Here is a 21,307-nt window from a genome sequence, read left to right as displayed (position 1 = left end):
TTCTGGGGACCAAGCAGGGGTTCTGGATCCTGGGTATTTCTCTGTGGGTATTTCATGGACAAGTAGGAGATGTAATCTGTAATGAGTCTGCATGATACCAAGGGGTTTGCATTGAAAGAGAAGCTCCCAGACACCCACTTACCTGTAGCAGCTGCTGTTCCTCATCCTGCATGTGTCCTTCCAGAGGGTTTCTGCCCATTGAAAAGTCAGCACACAAAAGTCAGTACCCAAAGGACAAAGGACACATGGTTCTGCCCCTTGTTTTTTTTTTTTTTACGTAAGAGTATATCTTAGAGAATGTTTTAGGACTTGCTTGTTCTTTTTAATAGCTGCATAGTACTCCCAACATATGGATGTGTTACAATTTTCATACCCATCCCCTATTGATGGGCATTTAGATTGTTTCCAGTCTTTTGTTATTACAAACAACACTCTGTAAATACATCTTTGCACATATGTGGGAATCCATTCATAGGGTGAGATCCTAGAGACAATTCCCAGGTCAAAGGGTTTGTGATGCCTTTAAAGGTTTAGTAGATACTACCCTCCAAAGATCAGCCCACACTCCCAACCTCAGCCCTTATTTTTTCAGACCTCATCAGCACTCTGTATTATTGAGCTGTTTCATCTTTGCTTTTCAGTAGGTGAAAAATGTCATTGTGTTTCATTCCTTATGAGTGAGATTGATCATGACATCAGGTTAGCAGTTTTAATTTCTTCTTCTGTGCAGTTTCTATACTCATGTTCATTTTCCTATTTGATTATTGGTTCCTTTCTTATTGATTTATAAGAACTCTTTGTATATTAATGAAATGGGCCCTTTCTTAGTGCTTTGCAAACCTTTTTTTTGACGTTGCTAAATCAAAGTTAGAGCCAGGCAAGCAGCTTAGTTTCCCTGAGCTCCTGGGCTACTTTTCTTGTAAAACGGGCTCCTATTACCTGCCTTGAAGAGTAATTGTAGGGATCAAGTTAGATAATGGGGTAATGTCCCTAACTCGGGATCTGGCATATGATAGGAGCTCAGGAAGACAGTTTCCCTCCCAATCCCCTCTGCCAGTGTTGGTGCTTTTCCCTTACAGACCGTGCAGTGATGCTGGCAGGAGAGACCCAGCCCCCTGTTCTTTCCCTGGGGGAAGCACCCAGCCTTCCTAGTGAGGAAGTTTAGGAGACTGGCAGCCCAGATGTCTGCTCCCCGCTGAGTACATCCAAGCTGTTGGCTGGGTGCTCCAGGCCCCTTCCTCGCTGGGCTTCCTCCCTGCAGCTCTTCCTGTGGTTTCCGGGACCTTCCAGAAAATGACCTGCAGAAAGGCAGTCAGGCTGTACATGTGGGAGGAAAGCCGCAGAGCCCTGGGTGGGCCTGGCACATGGGCACTGCCTCCCTGAAGCCGGAGGCCCTGCAGATACCGGCCACCCCAGGCTGGACAGGATGTTTTGGGTGGTTCTGCCTCTTCTGGGGCAGCTGTTTGTCCATCGGTGCTTCCCAGTGACCCCCTGCTTTTATCATCCTCAGGGCCCTCTCCCAGCCCACGTCCTGGCCACCTCTGCTTTCTCAGCTTCTGTCTTTGGAGATGGGTTGGGGCTTCTGATGCTCCTTGAGCCCAAAAGGTTAACCTCTAGGCAGAGGACAGACACACTCACACCCCCATTTACAAAATACCCAAGGGACAGATGTCCCCAGCTGGTTGGTGACAGCATGGCCGTTGCCGAGCCCACCCCTCCCTGTCCTCCCCGCTGCTGCAGGTGGACCCTCAGGGTGGACACCTCCTCCGGCCGTGCCTTGCACTCAGCGCATCAGGAAGTGCTGACCTGCATGCTCTCAACACGTGAGCCTGTCCCCCCGATTCTACCAAGTGTGTGGAGATCACTTCCTCCAATGTGTGTGGAGGAGCATTTAGGGCAGCCTTGGCTGACGGCTGGGATGGGGCTGTGTCTCTAATGGCACGGGCTGTCCTATCTCTGACAGATTGCCATGAGCAGGCTGGCACTTCTCCCTTCTGGTGTGCACTGGGGTTTACTGCCTTGGCCTGGGAGTAGTGGGACTGGCCCTTGTGAGGAGGTACAGGGAGGGCGAGGGCAGGGTCATCAGGCACCCTGACTGCCATCCCTCTAAGCCCCCACTCTCTTGGGCCACCCACCCTTCGTGTCACTCATGGAGCTGTTGGGGCAGCGCCACTCATCCTCAGGGCCTGGGCTATGGAACCCTTCTATTATTTTTAACATAGGTTACATAGGACCACAATGTCACTGCAGACAGTCCAGATACAAAGCAGAGCCCAGACCCCTGGTTTGTCCCCACCAGGTGCCGTGCCCTTCTCAGAGGTACTTCTCTGAGCAGACAGGCTGTTCTCTTTCCTCAGGTGTGTGTGTACAAAATCAGACAAGTTTGCCATGCAGCTTTAAGGTGTGTGTGTGGGGGGGTGCTTCTCCACACCTTGCTTTTTTCACTGACACTAGGCCTTGGAGAAGTTTCCCCATAAGAAGTGCTCTTTGCAGCTGCTCCCAGTATTGTGTCGTGCACAGGGCCACAGTCTCCTCAGGTGGGCGTGAACATGGGGCCCATCTTTGTGCTCACAAGTGGGCTGTGGTGGGCCCCCCTGTGTGTGCGTCTCTTTGCTGTTGCCTGTTCCTCTTAAAGTCCCTGGCCTGTCCCAGCCTGGTCCAGAGGAGGTGCTCACTGAGTATTTGGGGATGATTTCCATTCATGTCTTCTCCCTTAACAGATGGGCTCCCAGCACGTTCTCTTGGTCGTGGGGCCCCTGTCACAGGACACTCGAAGGCTTGCAGTAGAGCCCCACACACACGTCCCTTTGTGGGAGAGACGGGGAACCCTCAAAGAGCCCAGGTGGGCTGGAAGCGGGGCCCCCACAGGTGCAGTGGGTGCAGCTCAGCCAGGAAGAGGGCAGGAGAGGGAGGCCAGAGTTGGAGGCACCCTCGGGGGAGCTCATCAAGGCTGGACCATGCCTGAGGCAGTGCAGGCTGAGCCTTCCTGGGGAGCATGACGGATGGGTGCTGAAGGGCATGTGAGTGTGACCTGGAGCTCTGGTCAGCTTTCTTTCTTTCTTTCTTTTTTGGTGTGGAAGATTGGCCCTGAGCTAATATCTGTGCTTGTCTTTCTCTATTTCGTATGTGGGATGCCTGCCACAGCATGGCTGGATAAGCGGTTCGTAGGTCCATGCCTGGGATCCAAACCTGCGAACCCTGGGCCGCCGAAGTGGAGCTCGCAAACTCAACCACTATGCCACTGGGCAAGACCCTGGTCAGCTTTCTTGACAGGACCTCCTTGCACATGGGGCCTACCCCACAGCTGGCTGGAGCCCTGCAGTGGAAGATGCATGGCGTGTAGCAGGGCCCAGCGGTGTGATTGGGCGAGCATTTGAGAGAGAGAGAAGTGAACTTGGTGCATCTCCAGTCCACCGTTGCACAACTTGACTGAGAGGGAACAGCTCCCAGCCCGCCCCTTTCCTCTGTGGAAAATCCCTGCGTGTGGGCTGTCTGCCAAGCAGGTCGGAGCTCTGGGCCGTTGCTCATGCTCCAGGGCAGGCTGGAGTCCCCGCTGAATGCCCCATTACCCCAGCCCTCTCGCACCAGACAGAAGCCTGGTCTTTGCCATGACACAGCTGGAGTTGTTAGGTGTTGTTGGTTGGGGTCCTGTGGCCCTCCCTGCCCTGGTAGGGCCTGGCCCGGGCCCTGGTGCCTGTCCTTTCAGAGCATTGGGGGGGACTGGCAGAAGGCATGTGGCCAGGCCAGTCAGGGGCAGCTCCTCAAGCTGACTGTGCAGAGCTGGGGGCCCAGGGCAGACATGGAGGCTTGGGGTGGGAGGCAGTGAGGCCAGGGTTCGGCCAAGGGGTGTAGGAGCCCTCCTGAGCTAGTACCATCCCCAAGGGGGCTGCAGAGAGAGGGAGCCAGGGAGCTATCCCTCCCTGGGCATAGGGGGCCAGAAAAGCAGGCACTGAGCACACCTTGGAAGCCAAGGGCTCTTCTCCACATGCCCAGAAGCTTCCACAGCTTCCTGTGCAGGTGTGTGCACCTCTGGGCAGGTGGGCTTGCGTGGGCTGGAGCTGGGCTCATCTGTCCAGGGTGGACTTCTCTCTCTCTTGTAGTTGATTCAGAAATGTTCCCATAGTAACCGAGCCAGAGCTGGCTCTCCCTCCTTCCCCAAAATGTTTGCTATTTTAGCAGACAGGATTTTTTCTTGTTTCAACCCAGTTTCCAGCCACCGTGAAAGAAGCAAAGGGAGCCGAGGGCCCAGCTTCCTTCATCTGAGGCTGTGTTTGAGGGAGTACAGCAGAAGTGCTGGCCTGCTGCAACGTGGCTGCCCTGCCATGGTGCCCCCTCCACAGCCACTCCCACTCCACCTGGGGGTCTGCAGCTCAGGCAAGCAGCCTGTGGCCAGCGGCACCCAGGGGTGGGTCCCTGGGCCCCAGAATCACTGAAAAGAGCACAGACTTTGGGCTCGGGTGGACTTGACTCCCAGCCACAATGCCTCTTACTTGGCCCCACACAGGGCACAGGGCTGACCACAGGCAAGGTGGTCACAACAGGTGGACAGGAGCCCTTGGATCACTCTTGGCACATCACGCAACTCACCCTTAAGACCACAAATCATCCTGCAGGGGGCGTTGGGGCTTATCTGTGGACACTGGTGGTGCTTCAGGAGGGTAGTGCTGGTACCAGAAGGGACATGGCTGGAGTGGGGATGCTGGGAGCTCCAGTTCTTACCTGACCAGGGCCCTTCAGAGGCTCAAGTAGGCAGTCTGAGACGGGACATGGCCATCCCTGCTTGCCACATGGTGTTCTTTCTGCACAGCCTGCCTCAGCCATTGGTGGCTGTGGGTTCAAGTCATGCTTGCTTCTTCTTGGTCACTGCTGCATAGTGCTCTGCTGTCTGACTGTCCTATGGCTTATCTCCATGCCATCTTCCCGGTGGATAGGTGACTTCCAATTCTTGACTAGGACAAAAATCCTGCCTTCCACGGTCACCTTCCTCTCCTGTGCGAGAGTGTCCAGGCCGAGTGCCTGGAAATGGAGGCCAGGTCACAAGCCCTCTATACTCAATGCTGCCATACATTGCCAGGTGTCTGCAGAGCCGGGCCAGGTTCTCTCCCACTAGCCACTGCTCTGCCTCCTCCTGGCATTCAGAGCCACAGATGACTCTCATTTTGGTCCATCTGTGGTGAGCAGGGAGGCTGAGCCCCTTCCTACGCCCATGGCGAGTCCCTTTGTCTGCCCAGGCTCAGGCACATGTTCCTAACTGGCAGCCGCCACACGGGCCCGGAGGTTCTGTTTGTCCTGACTCTGTGTTGCTTGAACTGATGGAAGATACAGTCAGCATGAGCTGTCTGTGTTTCTTTAAGCATTTGTGCTGTGTAGCCCCCAGCCTTGGAGCCTGAGCACTCACTGAGGGCCCTGAGGTGAGAGGAAGGGCCCCCACTGGTTGGGCAGCCAGCTGCAGGGTGGGCCACCTGCCAGAGCTGAGGGGAAGAAGGGAAAGTCTCTAAGGCCCCTGGCAACCCAACCTTCTTGGCAGAATCACTCACACCTATTCAACTCTGACTCGCTGCCAGTCGGCTGTGTGATTTTCGGGGAGTCTCCCTCCCCTGACCAGTGAGCAGTTGCCAGGTGTGGGGGGCAGCAAGCACAGCAGGCTCACCTCCCAAGCGGGGGCCTTTGCAGAGACTGGTGGGCATCCCAGCCTTTGAGCCCAGCACACGGCCTAGCCCAAGATGGTGCCCATGTACAGGCCAGGCCTCAGCCACTGCCCCTCTGCCTCGGGAGAGAGCTGGTGGTCCAGATGGAGGCTGGTGGTGCCAGGCAGGGCACAGCCTCTGGATCCTAGCACATCCAGGCACCCCCAGGTAGGGACCTCATCTAGAACAGCATTGCCATCACCCTCCCAGCACATCTCCCTGGCACATTGCCCTGCATGTGGGGCATTCCTAGTGATTGTGAATTCCTCCCACCCTTGAGAGTTCGCTGGGACAAGGTTAACTAGGAAACAGCAGCCCCAGAGCAAGGGAGAACAGATACCATCCTAGCTTCAGTGCCCAGGAGCCCAGTCCTGGCCAGGCCCTGAGGTGTGTGTCCCAGACATCGCCTCCTGTTGCAGGGCCACACTTGGCTCTTCTCTCCCACCACCCTTTCAGCTCCCGAGAGACACCATGCCTGGTGGGCCTACAGGCAGCCCCTGCCTTGCTGGCATCCACCCCTGGGGCTGAGTCACTTTGCCCACCCATAGATGCCCAAAGTTCAGGGCCTTTTGCAGGCTGACTCAGCGAAGACCAACGCATGATCCAGGGATGAGGTGTTGGTCCCCACCCAGTTAGTTATACCCCACACTGCCTGCAGGGTGCCCCAGTGCAGCATCTCCAGCTCTGAGTCTCACTTGCCCTCTCTAGTAAGGGCCAGGGAACATTGGGATAGGAAGGGCCCAGTTGGCAACAGACCCACACCTTTCCTGAAGTCGGTCCCATGTCACCTTGTCTCCCTCAGGACCAGTTGTGACCAGTTCACATTCCACCTCTGCTTGTCCCTCTGCCCACACCTCAAGGAGCATGTTGCCCTGCTATTAAACCCAGGCCCTGGGCTAGCTGCGTTGTCAGCAAAGTCCGGGGTCCACAGGCCAACCCACAAGGCTGGATTATTAGCCCCATTTCATGGAGGTGCCAGGAGGTAGGGTGCCTTGGCTGAAGTCCCACAACCGGTTGGTGCTGGAGGAAGGATGTGAGCCACACTCTGTCTAGTGCTGAAACCCGTGGGTGGTATCCAGCAGCCTCATGTGAGCGAGGAAGGGCAGAAAGCCAGGGACCCACTGGCTCCTACATGGGATTGGCCCAGCTGCTCCCAAGCGGGTGTGTTGCCCGAATGGCCCACTGGCTGGATGGGGAGGATAGAGTGGCAGTGGACAGGGGGACATGGGCATCTAGCCCTGTCCCAGGACTTGAGGCCAGGATTCCAGGTTGATGGGGGGCTGGGCTTAGTAGCTATGCCATGGTATAGACCAGGGTCACTCCTGGGGGCCAGGACTGCACTGTTAACTGGCTTGGGCACCAGGCCAGTGTTGGCATGGCCTCAAGTGGCCAGCTAGCTGAGTTGGGTCTCCCCTCTATGGTAGACCCCCCAGGCCCACCCTCAGACGTGCTCCTGAGGCAGAGTGTAGTGACAGTGGAGGCTGCCGCCCTGCTCCAAGTGCCAAAGCATCTGTGCCTGGCCCAGCCTGGCCTTGTGGGGCAAGGGTGGGGGAAGCCCACGGCAGCTGTGGCAGGACCAGCCCCGTTTACAAGCACTCACTGGGAGCTTCATTTGGGGGACCTCCTCTTGTCCTCCATAGGTCTGCGAGGCTTGGGTACTGTTGTTATCCCCGTGTACAGATGGGGAAGGTGACACCAATGGGCGCCAAAGGCTCTGAAAACCAAAAGCTCTTTTCTTCCCTCTGCTGACCAGGCTGACCAGAGGCCTGGCCCCTCCCCTTAGCCAGCGATGCCTGTAGCCCTGTTTTCAGGCCCTGTTCCTGGGCCTCTCCCAGGTGCTTGGTTGCTCTGGGTACTCGGGAGAATTGGAGAGGGCACTGATCCAGTGTGTTTCTGCCACTGCAGTTGCCAGCAGTCGTGGCATGGCTGCCAGGGCCCTGCAGGAGGCCAGCCTTGTCACCCCCCTGTACAAGGTGTGGAAGCTGAGGCCGTGGCCCAAGACCACACAGCTAGCAAGTGGCCAGGCTGGGATTCAAATCCTGGTCTGTCCTGCGTAAGGACTGCACCCTTAGCTGCTACATCTCATTGGGAATTCAGGGGCCGGATCCAGGCTCTCTCTGTTGCACTAGTGATGTCTGCCAAGGGCATGGGGAGGGACTGTGAAAGTGACAGATTGTGTCCTCACGCCCCTGTCCCCGTCCTTCAGGGGGTCAAGTCCCCTGCCCCTCCCTTGCTCTGAGACCTCCTGGTGGTGAAGCACTCTGCATAGCCCTTGGTCATCTTGTGGCACGTTTCATCTTCCATCAAGACATTAGAGAGATCTATTCTTGAGGGACACCCAGGTCCCTGGAGGAGGTGATCAGGTGAACAGAGGCCATGGGAGCCCAGAGCTCCTGGTGGTTTTGGGTCAGGCTGGGTAGGTGAGGAAGGACGTAGGGACCAGGGGCGGGTTTGTCGAAGCCACGGTAAGTACTTCTACCCTTGGGCCTCCCTTTGCAACCTGGCTTGGCTGTCCTTGTCTCTGCTGCCCACAGGCCTTTGTCCTCCCTCAGTACCTTGCTCAGCCTCTTAAAACATGCAGGTTGGGGGCCATTTTTGCAGTAAGAGTTTCCCTCTGGTCCCCTCACAAGCTTTTCCATAGCAGTGTCACTGTACAGCCCAGCCTTCCTGAGCTTGGCCCACCTTCTCCTGAGCCCTCCAGCGCTGCCTGAGGCCAGCTCCCCGAGGCAGGCATTGAGCCCCAACCTGGGCCCTACCATTGCAGTCACTTCTGCACACATGCTCTCTGAGACCCCCCTGCCCAGGCCTGAACAAACACCCACCCCTCCTGGAGCTCAGACCCCAGAACCTGAGGGAGAGTGGAGGGTGTGAGAAAGGCAGAGGAGGTATGTTGGAGGAGGTGCCTGCAGGACAGAGTGGGGACAGGCTTCTGAATAGAGGGCGCAGCATGAGCCAGCTTGAGGGCCCACAGGGTGGCTGGCTGGACACCACTGGGCCCTGCCATTCTGGGCCGGGTGCAGAGTGTAGACGTCCTCAGAAGGCAGGATGGCTGGGGTGGAGGAGTTCTTTGAGAGGTCACACCAGCTGGCACAGACATACTGGAGGGGCCAGGCTGGGGCAGGGCCAGGGAACGCTGCTAACCCGCTGCTTCTCCGGGCTCCACTGCACACAGTAGCTCATTGACACCTAACCCATGAGGTGTAGGCAGTGCCACTATCCCCTCCATACAGATAGAGAGACTCGGGCTTCGCCACAGAGCAACGTGGCACCTGAGCCAGGCTCTAGGCATTTTGAACCAAGTCAGGGGCAATGGGACTGGCAATGAGGGCATGGGCACCAGAGATGGGCAGAGGAATGACCCAGGGCACCCGTGGACTGATGGGATGACAGGCAGGGCCATAAGGACAAGGGAGTACATGGGGCGGGTGGAGGTGGGCCTGGGGAGCCCAGCCTGCGCACTCAGCTCTGCCCTGGTGTCCCAGGGCCACGTGTCTCTGCCTGGTGTCTGGGTTCTGGGTCTGTGTAGGGGGGACACCAGGATGGCCACTGAAGGGCTGTAGCTGTCCTCCCACATTTTCTCCAAGGGTGGCCTACACACCAATGTCATCTGATTCTCAGAAGAAATTATCTGGGATTTGTTGTGGGTTTTCCTCTTCCCCCATGATACCGAGTCACTGATGGCTGTGGACATCCTGCCCCTGACCCCACCCTTGATGGAAGTGACTGTGGCAGGTCACCCACCCTCCATCTCCTCCTCCTAGAATCACTGGAGCTGTGTAGTAGCGCCATCCTAACCTCAGGGTTAAAGGAAACCCAGTCACATCACAGTGGGAATTAGAGGACAGAAAAAAAGGGAAAAGTTTAAATTGAGGAAATATGAGCTCCTTGGCTGTAGTAGGAATTGCGGCAATAGCTCTATTTTTAGCGTTGTTGAGATGATCTACGGGCCAGTTGCAAAAGCAGAGTAAACAAAAGAATCAGTTCAACTTCTCCAGGGAAAAAAGGTCCTGTTTTTAAGAGTCTTAAGAAGGATAGCAAACTCTTGTGGCTTCTTCGCCTGTCCCCGAGCTCTCTCCTTCCTTCCCTTTCCTGGGCTCGGCAAGTTTTGTTGAGTTTCACCAGGTCCCAAAGGCCTCCCTGTCCACATCCCTGCCTCTGTCTTTGGGGACTGTGTGCGCCCAAGAGGTGGCGGGTGGGAGGGGCTGGTTCCCACCTGAGAAGCTGTGGGGTATCCTTGCCCAGGGGCCTGGCAGGAAGCATGCAGTGGGCCAGTGGGGACAGAGCCACAAGATGCCCAGGTCCTGCCCTGACAGGACCACAGCACAGTCATAAATCCCTGTCAAAACCAAGCCTCCCGGGGGCCAGCCCCGTGGCTGAGTGGTTAAGGTCGTGCTCTCCTCTGCAGTGGCCCAGGGTTTCGTTGGTTCGGATCCTGGGTGCGGACATGGCACAACTCATCAGGCCATGCTGAGGCAGCATCCCATATGCCATAACTAGAAGGACCCACAACTAAAATATACAACTATGTACTGGGGGGATTGGGACAGAAAAAGCAGAAAGGAAAAAAAAAGAAGAAGATTGGCAACAGTTGTTAGCTCAGGTGCCAATCTTTAAAAAAAAAAAAAAAGCACCAAGCCTCCCTTATTCACAGCTAGGATTAAAAAAGAAAAAAGTCAAATGTAAGCAGCCTTTAGATGGTCATCCCCCTGCATTCTTTTCTGGTCATTGGAGACAGTTTCCATCTCCAGATGTGGATTCACAGTTGTGGCAATGCCAGGATGCTTGGGCAGACGGAGATGGTGTGCTTAATTCAGCCCTTAGCAGTCTCACTCCCAGCGTGACAGTCCTGCAAGGGTGTATAGAGACCCCTGCAGCCTACACAGCTATGACTTGCCCTCGGTCACACAGCTGGTAAATGGCAGAGCCTAGGCCCAGGGCCTACCTCCTGCAGCTGGCCTCCACACCAGAGTTTCTAGCCAGCCTGTAGGACAGCAGCGTTTGTATACATGTCCAGAACTGACCTCAGCCCACAGCCCCCTCCACCCAGCCACTCGAGGTGCTCTGTCAAGAGCTTGCTGTTTAACATTCCTGGAGGGAAGGACATTTTTCAGCGTAGACTTCTTTTCCCACTGCAAGGTATTTCTCAGAGGTTTGCTCTTGGAATAAGTGTCCCCACCGCGTCCTTTTGAGGCACACGCATAACCATCTCAGCTTGGGCAGAGCCCCGTCCTCTGAGCTTCATCCTTCTGGGACGTGCCCCAGGCCCAGGCATGCAGTCTGGAGGCCAGCAGCCTGCTGCCAAGTGCGGTGGGGGAGGCGCGGGGCCTTTTGGAGCCTTTGGCAAGTGAAGCAGGGCAGGTGGCTCTCTCACACCAGAGCCTGAGTTTAGCTGGGAGTGAGGGGGGAGAGGCTGAGGGAGGGCTGAGGCTGCTGAGGCTGCAGGACCCAGCAGGGGCTGCAGGCATCCCATCCCAGGGCCAGAAGGAAGAGGGGGCTCCCTGGCAGGCCCTCACTGTGGCAGTCACTGCTGGAACATGCCCTTTGGAAAGGAGAAGGCTTGACAGCACCAGTCTCTGTGTTTTTCCCTCAGCCCACTGAGTGCTGGGCCCTCATACCCCCCGAGCCTGCAGAGGGTGGTGGGTGTGGCCTGGCTCCCAAGCTGAGGTGGGAAAGAATGTCAGTGAGTGGGCCTCTGCCAAGCGGGGGAGGCCACAGGGCTTGCTTGCATGGGGCGCAGAGGATCCTTGAGAGTGGCAAGCACCTCCCAGATACTCCCCCGTTTACTCCTCCCTGCAGCCCCATGATACCCATCTCAGGATGAGTAAGCTGAGGCGAGGGCAATGGCAGCACAGGCCCAGCCTCACGGGGCCTGCGAGGAGCAGGGCTGGGATTCCCACCCCGTGGAGCCTGGCTGCAGAGAGCTCGGGCCTCTCCCTGCACCCCTATACCACCCACCCGCACCCAACCAGGCAGGATTTAACGTCAGAGCCCACGCTGTGTGGCTGTGGTGCCCAGGCAGAGAGGAGAGCACCTGCAGGTGCTGCTGTGACTGCTCACCTCTGCTCACCTGGCCCCAACCAGCTGGCCCATCCAAACCCAGCAGGAAGGGACAGCGTTATGTTACCTTATTTACAGACAGGGAAACTGAGGTAGCGAGCCCTGGGCCACAGAGCCAGGGAGTGGTGGGGGTGGGAGCTGAGTCTAGGGCTCTCTGCTTCCTGCCACAGTGCCGCCTGCCATGGGCCTGGCGCGCCCAATGACTGAGCTAGCATGTGGAGACGCCACGTCCTCTTCAGGGTGCTATGTGACCACTCGATTCATTCTCCTCATCTGTGAGATGGGAGATGTGAGTGTCCAGCACTTGGCGCTTGAGAGCCCTGTGGTCCCAACACTGTTGAGGTGGCTACGAGCCACACATCTGAGCCCCAAGGAACAGCCTGGTTCAGCCAGGACATGGCCTGTTCTAGGCCTCCCCACCCGCCCCAGAGTGTGTGACTGCCCTGTTCTGGGAAGGTGAGCAAGGGCCCCAGGTCACTCAGGACAGACCCTCCCTGCCCTGCCTGGCCCTTGACACAGCTCTGCTGACTGGTGGGCTGTTCTTGCCCCAACTTAATATTCCCATTCTGCCTCCAAAAAATCTGCCTGGACAATAAGAACAGTGAGCAATAGCATCCCCCACTAGGGAAGATTCTGGGTGTGGTGGGGGTGCAGAGGAGCTGAGGGTCCCAAAGGGGTCAGGCAACAGGGGTGGGGGCAGAAGACAGGGCAGGGTGTGTTCAGTGGCCTTTTCCTGTCACCCATCCCCACCCCGGAGCTATGCCATAACTGCTGCCCTTTGAGCACCTCCTATCCATTCACCTCCCCTTCCTTGCCAAGGCTTCCTGGGCATTCCTCCAGGCAGGTCATTAGTGCCCTCAGGGGAGCTCAGAGTGGCAGCCCCCAGCTCCCCTGAGGCATCCTAAGCTAGAGAGGAGGCCCCCAAGGGAGGCTGGATTTCCTGAGGGCAGTGGGCATTGGCCACAGGAGCTGAGTGAGGGGCCCAGGCACTACCTCCCATGGCCCAGGGACAGCACCGTTGCAGTTGCTCCAATATGAGAGTCTCTGACGGCAGGGCAACCAGGTTTTGTTTGTGTTGGATTCTGGTGAGCCGGGCCTGCCTGAAGGTCTCTGGGGCCCTGGCTGCCCTTGAACTCCGGGGTTGAAGGGCACACTCTGGTCTAAGGGCTCCCTTCCTTTGCTGAGCATAATGCTACGGTTAGGGGTTGCTCTGTGTGGGGGCCTCGAGCAGGGAGCCTCTGTAGCTGTGGCCAGGGCTTGTGGACAACAGGTGTCCAGAGTGTGATGGGCACTCAGGACACCACAGCACCTATTCCAAGCTGGGCCCAACCCACAGATGTTCCTTGAGCACCCACCCCAGGCCAGGCAGACGCTGCCCTGCCCTCAGAGTTTAGTCCTGCTGTTCACTTCTGGTCCCAGCCTCTCTGACTTCAGTTTCCCCATCTCCAAAGGTGGGCCAGTTGGATGAGGTCAGTGGTTTTCCAGCCCTTTTTCCAAAGGAGCCCTTTCTCACCCGCCTCCACTGGGAAAAGTGAAAGGGCGGCCTCTCCCACACAGGCAGGCAGGCTGGGCATCCCGCCCCACCCGGGCACCCGGAAGGAGGGCATCGCCCTAGCCTGCTGCACGGTCTCTGCCCTGCCGCCACTCTGCCGACCCAGACAAGGCCTCCCAGGCTCAGGGGCCAGCCCTTCTTTCTGGGGCGGCTTCAGTCCTGGAATTTCTCTCTCTCCCTGTCTCTCTTGCTCTTTTTTTTTTTTTTTTCCGCTTTTCCTATTTGGAAAGTTTGACCAAGTTGCTTCAGAGAGAGCAGCACTGGGTTTGAAATCCAAACCAGATCTTCGGGCTTCAGGAGCCCCTGCCTGGTTTCCTTGGTGACAAGCTGTGGCCTCCGGGCACCCCTGGGGGTGGAGTGAGGACTCACTCATGGATGTGGGCCTCTTGTGCTCTGCTGTCCCCTACTCACCCTCGCTGCCTTTGAGCTGAGGGAGGAGCATCGGCCAGCCCCAGGTCCGCTCCACGCCTGGCTCCACCCACACAGCTGAGTGGCTTTGGGCAAGCCAATCAGTATTTGTAAAGCTTAATTTCTTCTTTTACAAAGTGGGGCTGACCAGACCTACCCCATGGGGAGTTGGAAGGCACTTTATAGCCGTGTGCCCCAGGGCGTTGTGGTCCAGGAGTGGGTAGGAAGGCCGCTGCAGGAGAAGGAGGGAGCTGAGGGAAGGGACCTGTGGATAAGGGTACAGGGTGATGGCTCACTGGGGTCAGTGGAGGGGAAGGTGAGATGGATCAGGGCCAATTGGGAAGGCTTCTTGAAGGAAGTGCAGGGATTGGGTTGATTAAAAACACAAATTTTGAAATGCTGATCTCTAAATATGTATAAGAAGTCTAAAATTAGGGTATGTCAGAAGCAGGTAGAACGACGTGGAACTTCCCCGTGAACCTCAGCCCATCACTGGTGGTGGCATGACTTGAAGACTCTGTCCAGCCATACACACACTGCTCCCCGCATAGGGACGTTGGGAAAATTGCCCAACCAGCACAAGTGAGGGCCGGCTCTGGGCTGCAGGGGAGGCCAACCCAGCACTGGCCACAGGGAACCCCAGGCAGCAGGAGCATTGGCAGAAAATAGCCACCTGAGCCCCATCAGCTCAGTACTGGGCTTTATTTCCAGAGAGGGACCTACCTGGCCCTACTCAGAGGAAGAGTGAGGGAGCCTTGGGCTCTAGGCCATGCTTCACCTCAGGCCCAGGCTCCTCATGGGTGGCAAGTGAACCTGGCCCTGCCTCTGGAGTGTGGGAAACCCAGTGAGGTGGTGCTATGGAGCCTGTGAAATGGAGGGCTGGCCTCCAAGGGCTGCAGATGAGGAGCCCTCTCCTGGGAGACAGGAGATAGCTGTGGTCAGGGCCACAATGAGTGCTGAGAGGGAGGGCTCCGGCTGGCTCCGAGCCCATTGCCCTCAGCTTCATTTCCTTGTGAGGTGGGTGTGAGCACCCACCGCAGCACTTAGCACAGGCACTGGGAGTGTACTACTGCGTGAGTCGCAGGGTGCTGTGGGTGCGGGGCACTCCTTGGCAAGTGGAAGGGGGCAGATGGTCAGGAGCTCTCCTGGAGGCCTGCACTGACCTTGAAGTGGGCCATATTGTCAGACAGATCTGGGAGAAGGCTTTCCAGGAGGGAGAACCCAGGGAGGCAGGGTGGGGTGGGAGAATCAGCACAGGGCTGGGGGCAGGCGGTGGTGGAGAGGGTGGAGCAGGCCCATCCTGAGGGCCGCCTGCATCCACGGTCAGCAGACCAGCTCTGTCCTGCAGCAGTGGGGTCCACTCTGGTGTGGCCAGGTGGGACTTCCAGGGTCAGAGGGGGAGCTCTCAGAGCAGTGGGCTGCGTAGCTTGGAGGGCAGGCCTGGGGGCTAGAGAGACTGGGGAGACCATTGAGGTGGGACGAGAAGAGCCTGTGCTTGAGTGGTGGAGGGGAGTCTGGAGGAGGGTATGTTTTGGCCACAGAGTAATCAGACACATATTTGCTGTGGCTGTGTGGCGCCACTCGCTCATGGAAGAGCACTGCGTTTGGAGTTAGACCTACACCAAGTTTGGCCATTGGCGAGCAGGCGCATCCTGCAGGTGTGGGAGCTGCCCTGAACAGTGCCCCCACTCCCAGGGGATGGAGCCCTGTCGCGTTCCCTCAGAGCATGGGTGGGGGGCCCCTGTGCTGTAACAGAGGCTGCTCATTGCTCTAGAGAGGGGAGGGGTGCTGTGCCTGGGTCGCATCTTTTGGTCACATCTCGAATTTGTTCTTCTAGTTTGGGGGCACCTCTGCAGATTAGTGACTGAGCTCTGCTCTGCAGGGTGAGCCTGAGTGAGTTTGTTCCCCTTCTTATGCTACACACAGGATTTGAAGAGTTTCTCTCTGTGGCTGTCACTGGCAGAAGGTGGTGGGTGTGAGCTGCTTGGGAGCCTGAATGCCCAGGGAGGCTCTAGCTCTGCCTAGGCCCTCCCTCCCCTCTGGCTCGGGGCCTGGCCAGCCCGTCCCCTCAGAGTGTCTGCTCACTGCTGCCTGCTCACTGGCCCTTCCCTGCACGAGTGTCCCATGGAGGCCGTCCAGGGGAGACACCTGGCAAGGCCCATGGCCCCTGCTACCACTTGTGGCCTGAATCTTGGTCTGGACCCATCACTCCCCCCTCACTTTGCAACCGCACCAGAGGAGCCAGAGCCCCCAAGTCCACCAAGGCCATTCATTAGGGACCAGGGGTCAGGTGATAGATGGACTGCCCTAGTTTTCTCAATGTGCATGTCAGACATGGCTTTTCTAGGCTGTGGGCTCCCCTCCTGAGATGAAACAGAAGCAGCTCAGCAGTCCTCCAAAGAGTGGGCTATTCTAGAAGCCTGGACAGCGGTTCTCATTTCCAACCCTGACATGGGGGCGGGCTCAGAGGAGCCCGGTGTTCTTGTTCTGAGGAGGCTCTCCTGGGCCCCATTGGATTACATCGTGGGTCCCACCTCACCCTGAGGGGCCTCGGAGCCTGCTGGCCCCCTCTTGTCTGCCCTCCCTTTCCCCAGGCCCCTGTAACCCCACTCTCCACAGAGGCCACATGCAGCCCTGTTGCACACACTAAGCACCCCTCCCCCTCCATGTAGTCCCATTGTCTGTCCCTGATTGTCCCAGGTTCCCCACCTGTCCCTTCTCCACTCTGTCCCCCTGTATGGAGAGATTCCTGTCCAGCAGCACCTAGCCCAGACATCTGCTGTTTCTTCCCCCGGAAGCCACCCTGTCCCCCTCCTTGTCCTTGTTTCTCTCCTTCTATGGTCGGCTCTGCTCCTGAGCCCCAAGCTGAGGTGGAAGTGCCAGGTGAGCTGAGCTGACAAAGGCCGTGGCTGCATCAGTGCTTGCCCACGAAAGCCCTGGTATCTGTGACTGAGACCCCAGCTCTGGCTCATGGTGACCGGGGACTTGGGCACGGCCCTCCTGAAGCATCCATTTCCCTCTCGGTAAGGTGCTGATGGGAACTTGTGCACACCAAGGCTCGAGAGTGGGTCCCCATGGTGTGTGGCATGGGCTCTGTTGAGGTGGACACAGCCCTAGGCTGAGGGACAAGGATCTTTGCGTCAAGCTTTGCCCGTGGCAGCCAGGCCTTGTTTCCCTGGGCAGGTCATTTCCCTGTTCCCCACCTGTGTCCTCACTCAGGGGTCAAACAGGCAAAGCAGCTGGACTCAATGACGTCAAAGACACCTGGCAGTTGCAGAGTGCAGTCTGCACAATTTCTGAGAGCCAGAAGCTCTAGCATCTGGGAATGAAGGGGGCTATAGCTGGAGGTCCGTGTGTCTGGGGAGGAGAGGCACGTTTCGCTGTCTCAGCCATCAGGGAAGGAAGAGGAAGCTGGCTGGGGTGGGACTGTAAGGCCCTGCAGCCTCCAGTTGGCACACTCTCAGCAGAGAGGTTGCCCAGGCACACGTCACACAGAACCAGTGTCCCACAGCAAGGAGGCAGGCAAATAGCAGCAAGGCCGGTGCCTCCAAAGCAGTTGGCAGCTCAAAGCTGCAAGGCTGAGAATTTGGACTGTTAACTCTACTAAGTATTCTTGCCACCTGAAAGGCAGCATTGGGCCCAGGCTGGGGGAAGACTGGAGTTAGCTCAAGTGGGGACTGCGGTAACAGCCAGCAGAAAGGAACCAGGAGTGACCTGCAGGTCTGCATTGGCTCGGGCCTTGGGAAGGGATGGCTGCAGGGGTCCTCTGGACAGCTCAGCCATGGCAGCTCAGGCAGCAGCCCAGCTCTGGGGTCTGGGCCTTGGCTTTGCAGGGCCAGTAGCCCACCTCTGCTTAGGGTAGGGGCTTATGGAGTGCTTACCCTCACCAGCCGCGTGAGCCCAAGGCCAAGCACATATTTGCAAGGAGAGCTGTGGCCACTCAAGGGAGCTGTGCAGCCAAGGTGACCAGAACGTGGCTAGGAGAGGTGTGAGCAGTGCCTTGTCTGCCTTCTCTGCTGGCTCGCCCCAGGCACATTCCCTCCATTAGTCTGGGTACACACCCAGGTGCATAGCATGCCTCTTGACCTTGGAATAGCATGGGATAACGGCAGCTGCCCCCAGGGTCATCGTTCATCTTTCTCTGCTGTTCCTCACTCCACACCAACACCTTGCGACAGATCTGGACTTTGCCCTCTGACTCCACTCATTCTCCTCTACTTGTCTGCCTCTGCCAGGGGCTACACACACAGACAAGGTCAGGCCATCTGGTCTCACTTTCTCTGGTTCCTTCTGGTTTAGGGGACCATCCAGGCTCCTGATTGCCAGCTCAGTCTCCCTCTCTGCAGGCACCCATAGGAGTGCATGCACCTTTGGGGAGGCTAAGATAAGAGCAGCAGGCATTTTGCTTTGAACTGGCTGCGGTGTAGACAGTAAATGGCAGCCAGCATAGGCTGAGGAGAGGCAAGCCAGGTGGGAGCTGGAAGAGGAATGCTGACCATTCCAACTTCTCAGTGTGGGATAGGTGAAGCCCTGGCCCGCCTGTGTCCCTGTTGGCTGCCAGGGTATGCTGGGTGGGCAGCAGTTGGGGGATGTGAAGGGTCAGGACTTCCCAGGGCTAGCCCTTGACTGGGGCTGGGCCAGAGCCTCTCCCTTGGGGCCAAGGAGAAGGGCAAGGAGAAGACAGAGCTAGGCCATGCAGGTAGTGAGGGTGATGGCAGGGAAGGCCTGGGGTCTGGACAGAGGGCAGGAGGATGGGCTTGTGCAGGCAGGCCATTTCTGTCTCCAGCTCCGCCCTGGCCACCTCTTCTTCCTGGACCCCAGCCCTCTCATCTAGAAGAGATCAGCAAGTAAGGCCCTGGCAGGGGGCCGTGGCCAGGGGGTTGGGGAGGTGACTCTGAAGGCCAACTACTTGTTGCCCTTGCCACCATCCTCCCCCTCTCTGTGGTGACCCACCTGTCCTGGAGCTGGAGTGGGGAGAGGGGTCTGCCTGGGAAACCCCTGTGGTGACCAGGCGAGGTCCTTGGGACATTTGTTTTCTTCTTATGCTCAATTGTTGAAGTTGGTGCTGGGAGGTTAAGGTCAGAGGTCCCCTGGAGAGGCACTTAGACCCCCTGAGAGTGTAGGGCTTATCCTGCCTTGAGGGCCAGGGGGCTTCTCAGAGGGCCAGCACACCCCCCACTAATGTCAGTCCTCTTTCCAAGAGCATGCCCAGGCTCAGGGAGTCTCTGGGCACTCGTGGTGACTAGGGCAATGAGCAAGAGCAACACTACAGGGAAAGGCTGGAGCATGCCCTCCAGCACCCAGGAATGTGGCCAGGGACACCCCCAACCTCCAGGATTGACCCAGAGTAGCCAGCTCAGGTTAGACCAGCCCCTCCCTGCTTGCCAGGGCTCCTGCTGGCCTGCAGGTGAGCATGGTCAGGGTGGCCTGGCCTCCTGGGCCCCCAAGGGTGGCAGAGTGCTGCAGGAGCCCCCAATCTCTTAGGTCTTCAGGGGTGGCCTTGACGTGGGTCAGTGGCTTTCTCTCCTGGGCAGTGGTCAGAGGCCTGTATCCTGCATATCCAGGTGCTTTGTGGGCAGTTAGGACCCACAGAGCTCTCCTGCATGGGGTGCTAACAAGTCCCAGGAGGGGCACAAAGCTATTTTGGGCCCAGAGAATTCTCGAGAATCTAGTGCAGGCAGGTCCACTGGTATCCACTGTCACAGCGCTCTCACCTGAAGCCCCAGGGGGGTCCCATTGTACACAGGAGTGCTTCCCCTTGGGGGTCAGAGAAGGTGACCCTCCCGTCCCTGTTCTGAGCCCCGGTGCTGTGGCCTGTCAGCTAGAGACAGCAATGCCCCATCTCATGGGGCTGGAGAGGGCTGGGACAAACCAGGGCTCAGGGTGCAGGGCAGTGTGTGATGCTGGAGCAGGGCTGAGGAAGCCAGAGACCACCAGGAGCAGACATTCGCCCAGGGCAGTCTCCCCAGGGGCCTTGCTTAGTGGGGGCTTGGCACAGAACCCTTGAGTTCCCCTCACCCACTGCAGGCCTCCCTCCTGTTGTGACAGCCAAGACCCGGGGACCCAGGGCTGCCCTAGCTTACCTTGGCCTCAGCGTGCTTCTGAGAGCACCAGTCCCAAGCTCTGTGTAGGAGGGCTTGTGTGCTGGGGAGAGCTGGGTGCTGCCAATGCTCAGACCCAGAGGCCTCCTGAATGCAGGGCTGGATTCCAAAGAACCAGACGCTCAACACAGCCCATTTCTTCCTGGCCTAGGTGTGATGAGCACATGTCCTCAGCCTCCTTTGCTCTGACTCAGTGTTACAGGAAGTGGATAAGGTATGAAGTGAGGTTATGAGCTGTGTGCAAGGTACAAGCATCGAGTGTCTGCCCCAGCCCTGGGGACAGCCGGGAGGAGTGGCCCAACCATCTCTGGAGCCATCTAGGCTTGGGGGCAGGTCCCAACCATACAGGCCATACTGCTGTGTGACTCTGAACCAGTGCCCACCCTCTCTGAACCCGTCCTCCTATGTGGGTGTCAAGTAACAATACAAATATAGATGGTGAGGGGCTTTTAGGGCTTGAGCAACACGTACATTTAGAACTTGATGAAACCCAACCAATGGTGAGCACTCAGATAGGAGCCCCTTGTCATTCTTACACAGCCCTGGGGGTCTTGTGCTCATGCGTGTCTTCCTGTAGGTGAGTGACCTCCAGGAGCCCTGGCCTGGTTGTGCCTGCACCTGGCAGGGCGTGGTAATCCTCCAGGGGGTGCCAAGACACTGCCTCTGTGCCCCCAGGAGGGAGGGAGGGCAGAAGGCAGAGAGCATGTCATCACCCCAGCTGAAGGGGTAGGTTGGTCTGGGGCCAGTTTGGACTGGGGGCACCTGGCAAGGGCATGTGCAAGCCTGGGAATGCTAGGTGTAGGACTGGTAGAAACTAGCCAGCTCACAGAGATGTCACCAGGACGAGTGTCACCAGGATAGGGGCCAGGTGGGTCTGAGACCTCTGGGTGTGTAGGGAGGGCAAAGAGAGAGGAGCTCATGGGCTGAGGTGGTGAGAGAGAAACCTGGTGGGGCAGTGGGGCGGGAGGGGGCATGGTGCCAAGCGAGGGCTTCGAGCAGCATTTCTCCATCCAGCCCTGTCCCAGCCTGTGCTTGGCCTCTCCTCAGCTGGGACAGGAGGGTCAGCTAGGAGTTGGTGGACAGTTTGGGGCAGCCTGCCTCACAGGAAATTGGGGAGGGAGGTGCTGTGGGCACACTGGAGCTGTGGGTGTGGGCATGGCAGTGTCCTCTTGGGTGAGGCTCTTCTCTTCTGAGCTCGTCCCTCATCTGCAGAATGGGCACAGTACCCACTTCCAGGCATCAGCAGAGAGAATGTGCTGGAGAGCTGCCCTCCCAGAGCTCGGCCCAGCTGCCCTGGGCTGAGAGGGAGGGGTGCTGCTGCTGTTCTTGGAATGCAGCTGCTGAAGGGGGAACCCGCAATCCACCTGGCTTCCGCCCAGCCCCACCACTCCCACCCCTTAGCCCAGCATCTGCTCCTTGCTGGGCCTCAACTTCCAGCCCAACTGGAAAATTAGGCCCCTGCCAGCTGTGAAGCCCCCTGGGGGACTGACATGGCGTCTCAG

At 57.8% G+C, this 21,307-nt stretch overlaps 1 protein-coding gene across 5 annotated transcripts in view; it reads left to right on the top strand.

Annotated features, from left to right (window-relative positions):
- The window catches only part of CABIN1 (calcineurin binding protein 1), a 149,655-nt gene that overhangs the window by 102,614 nt on the left and 25,734 nt on the right, over nucleotides 1-21,307 (top strand). The window lies entirely within an intron of this gene.

This window comes from Equus caballus, chromosome 8 (genome assembly GCF_041296265.1).
Source record: "Equus caballus isolate H_3958 breed thoroughbred chromosome 8, TB-T2T, whole genome shotgun sequence".
Classification (NCBI taxonomy): Eukaryota; Metazoa; Chordata; class Mammalia; order Perissodactyla; family Equidae; genus Equus; species Equus caballus.
The sequence above is the reverse complement of the archived record's forward strand: the minus strand, read 5'-3'. Positions and strand labels throughout refer to the sequence as shown.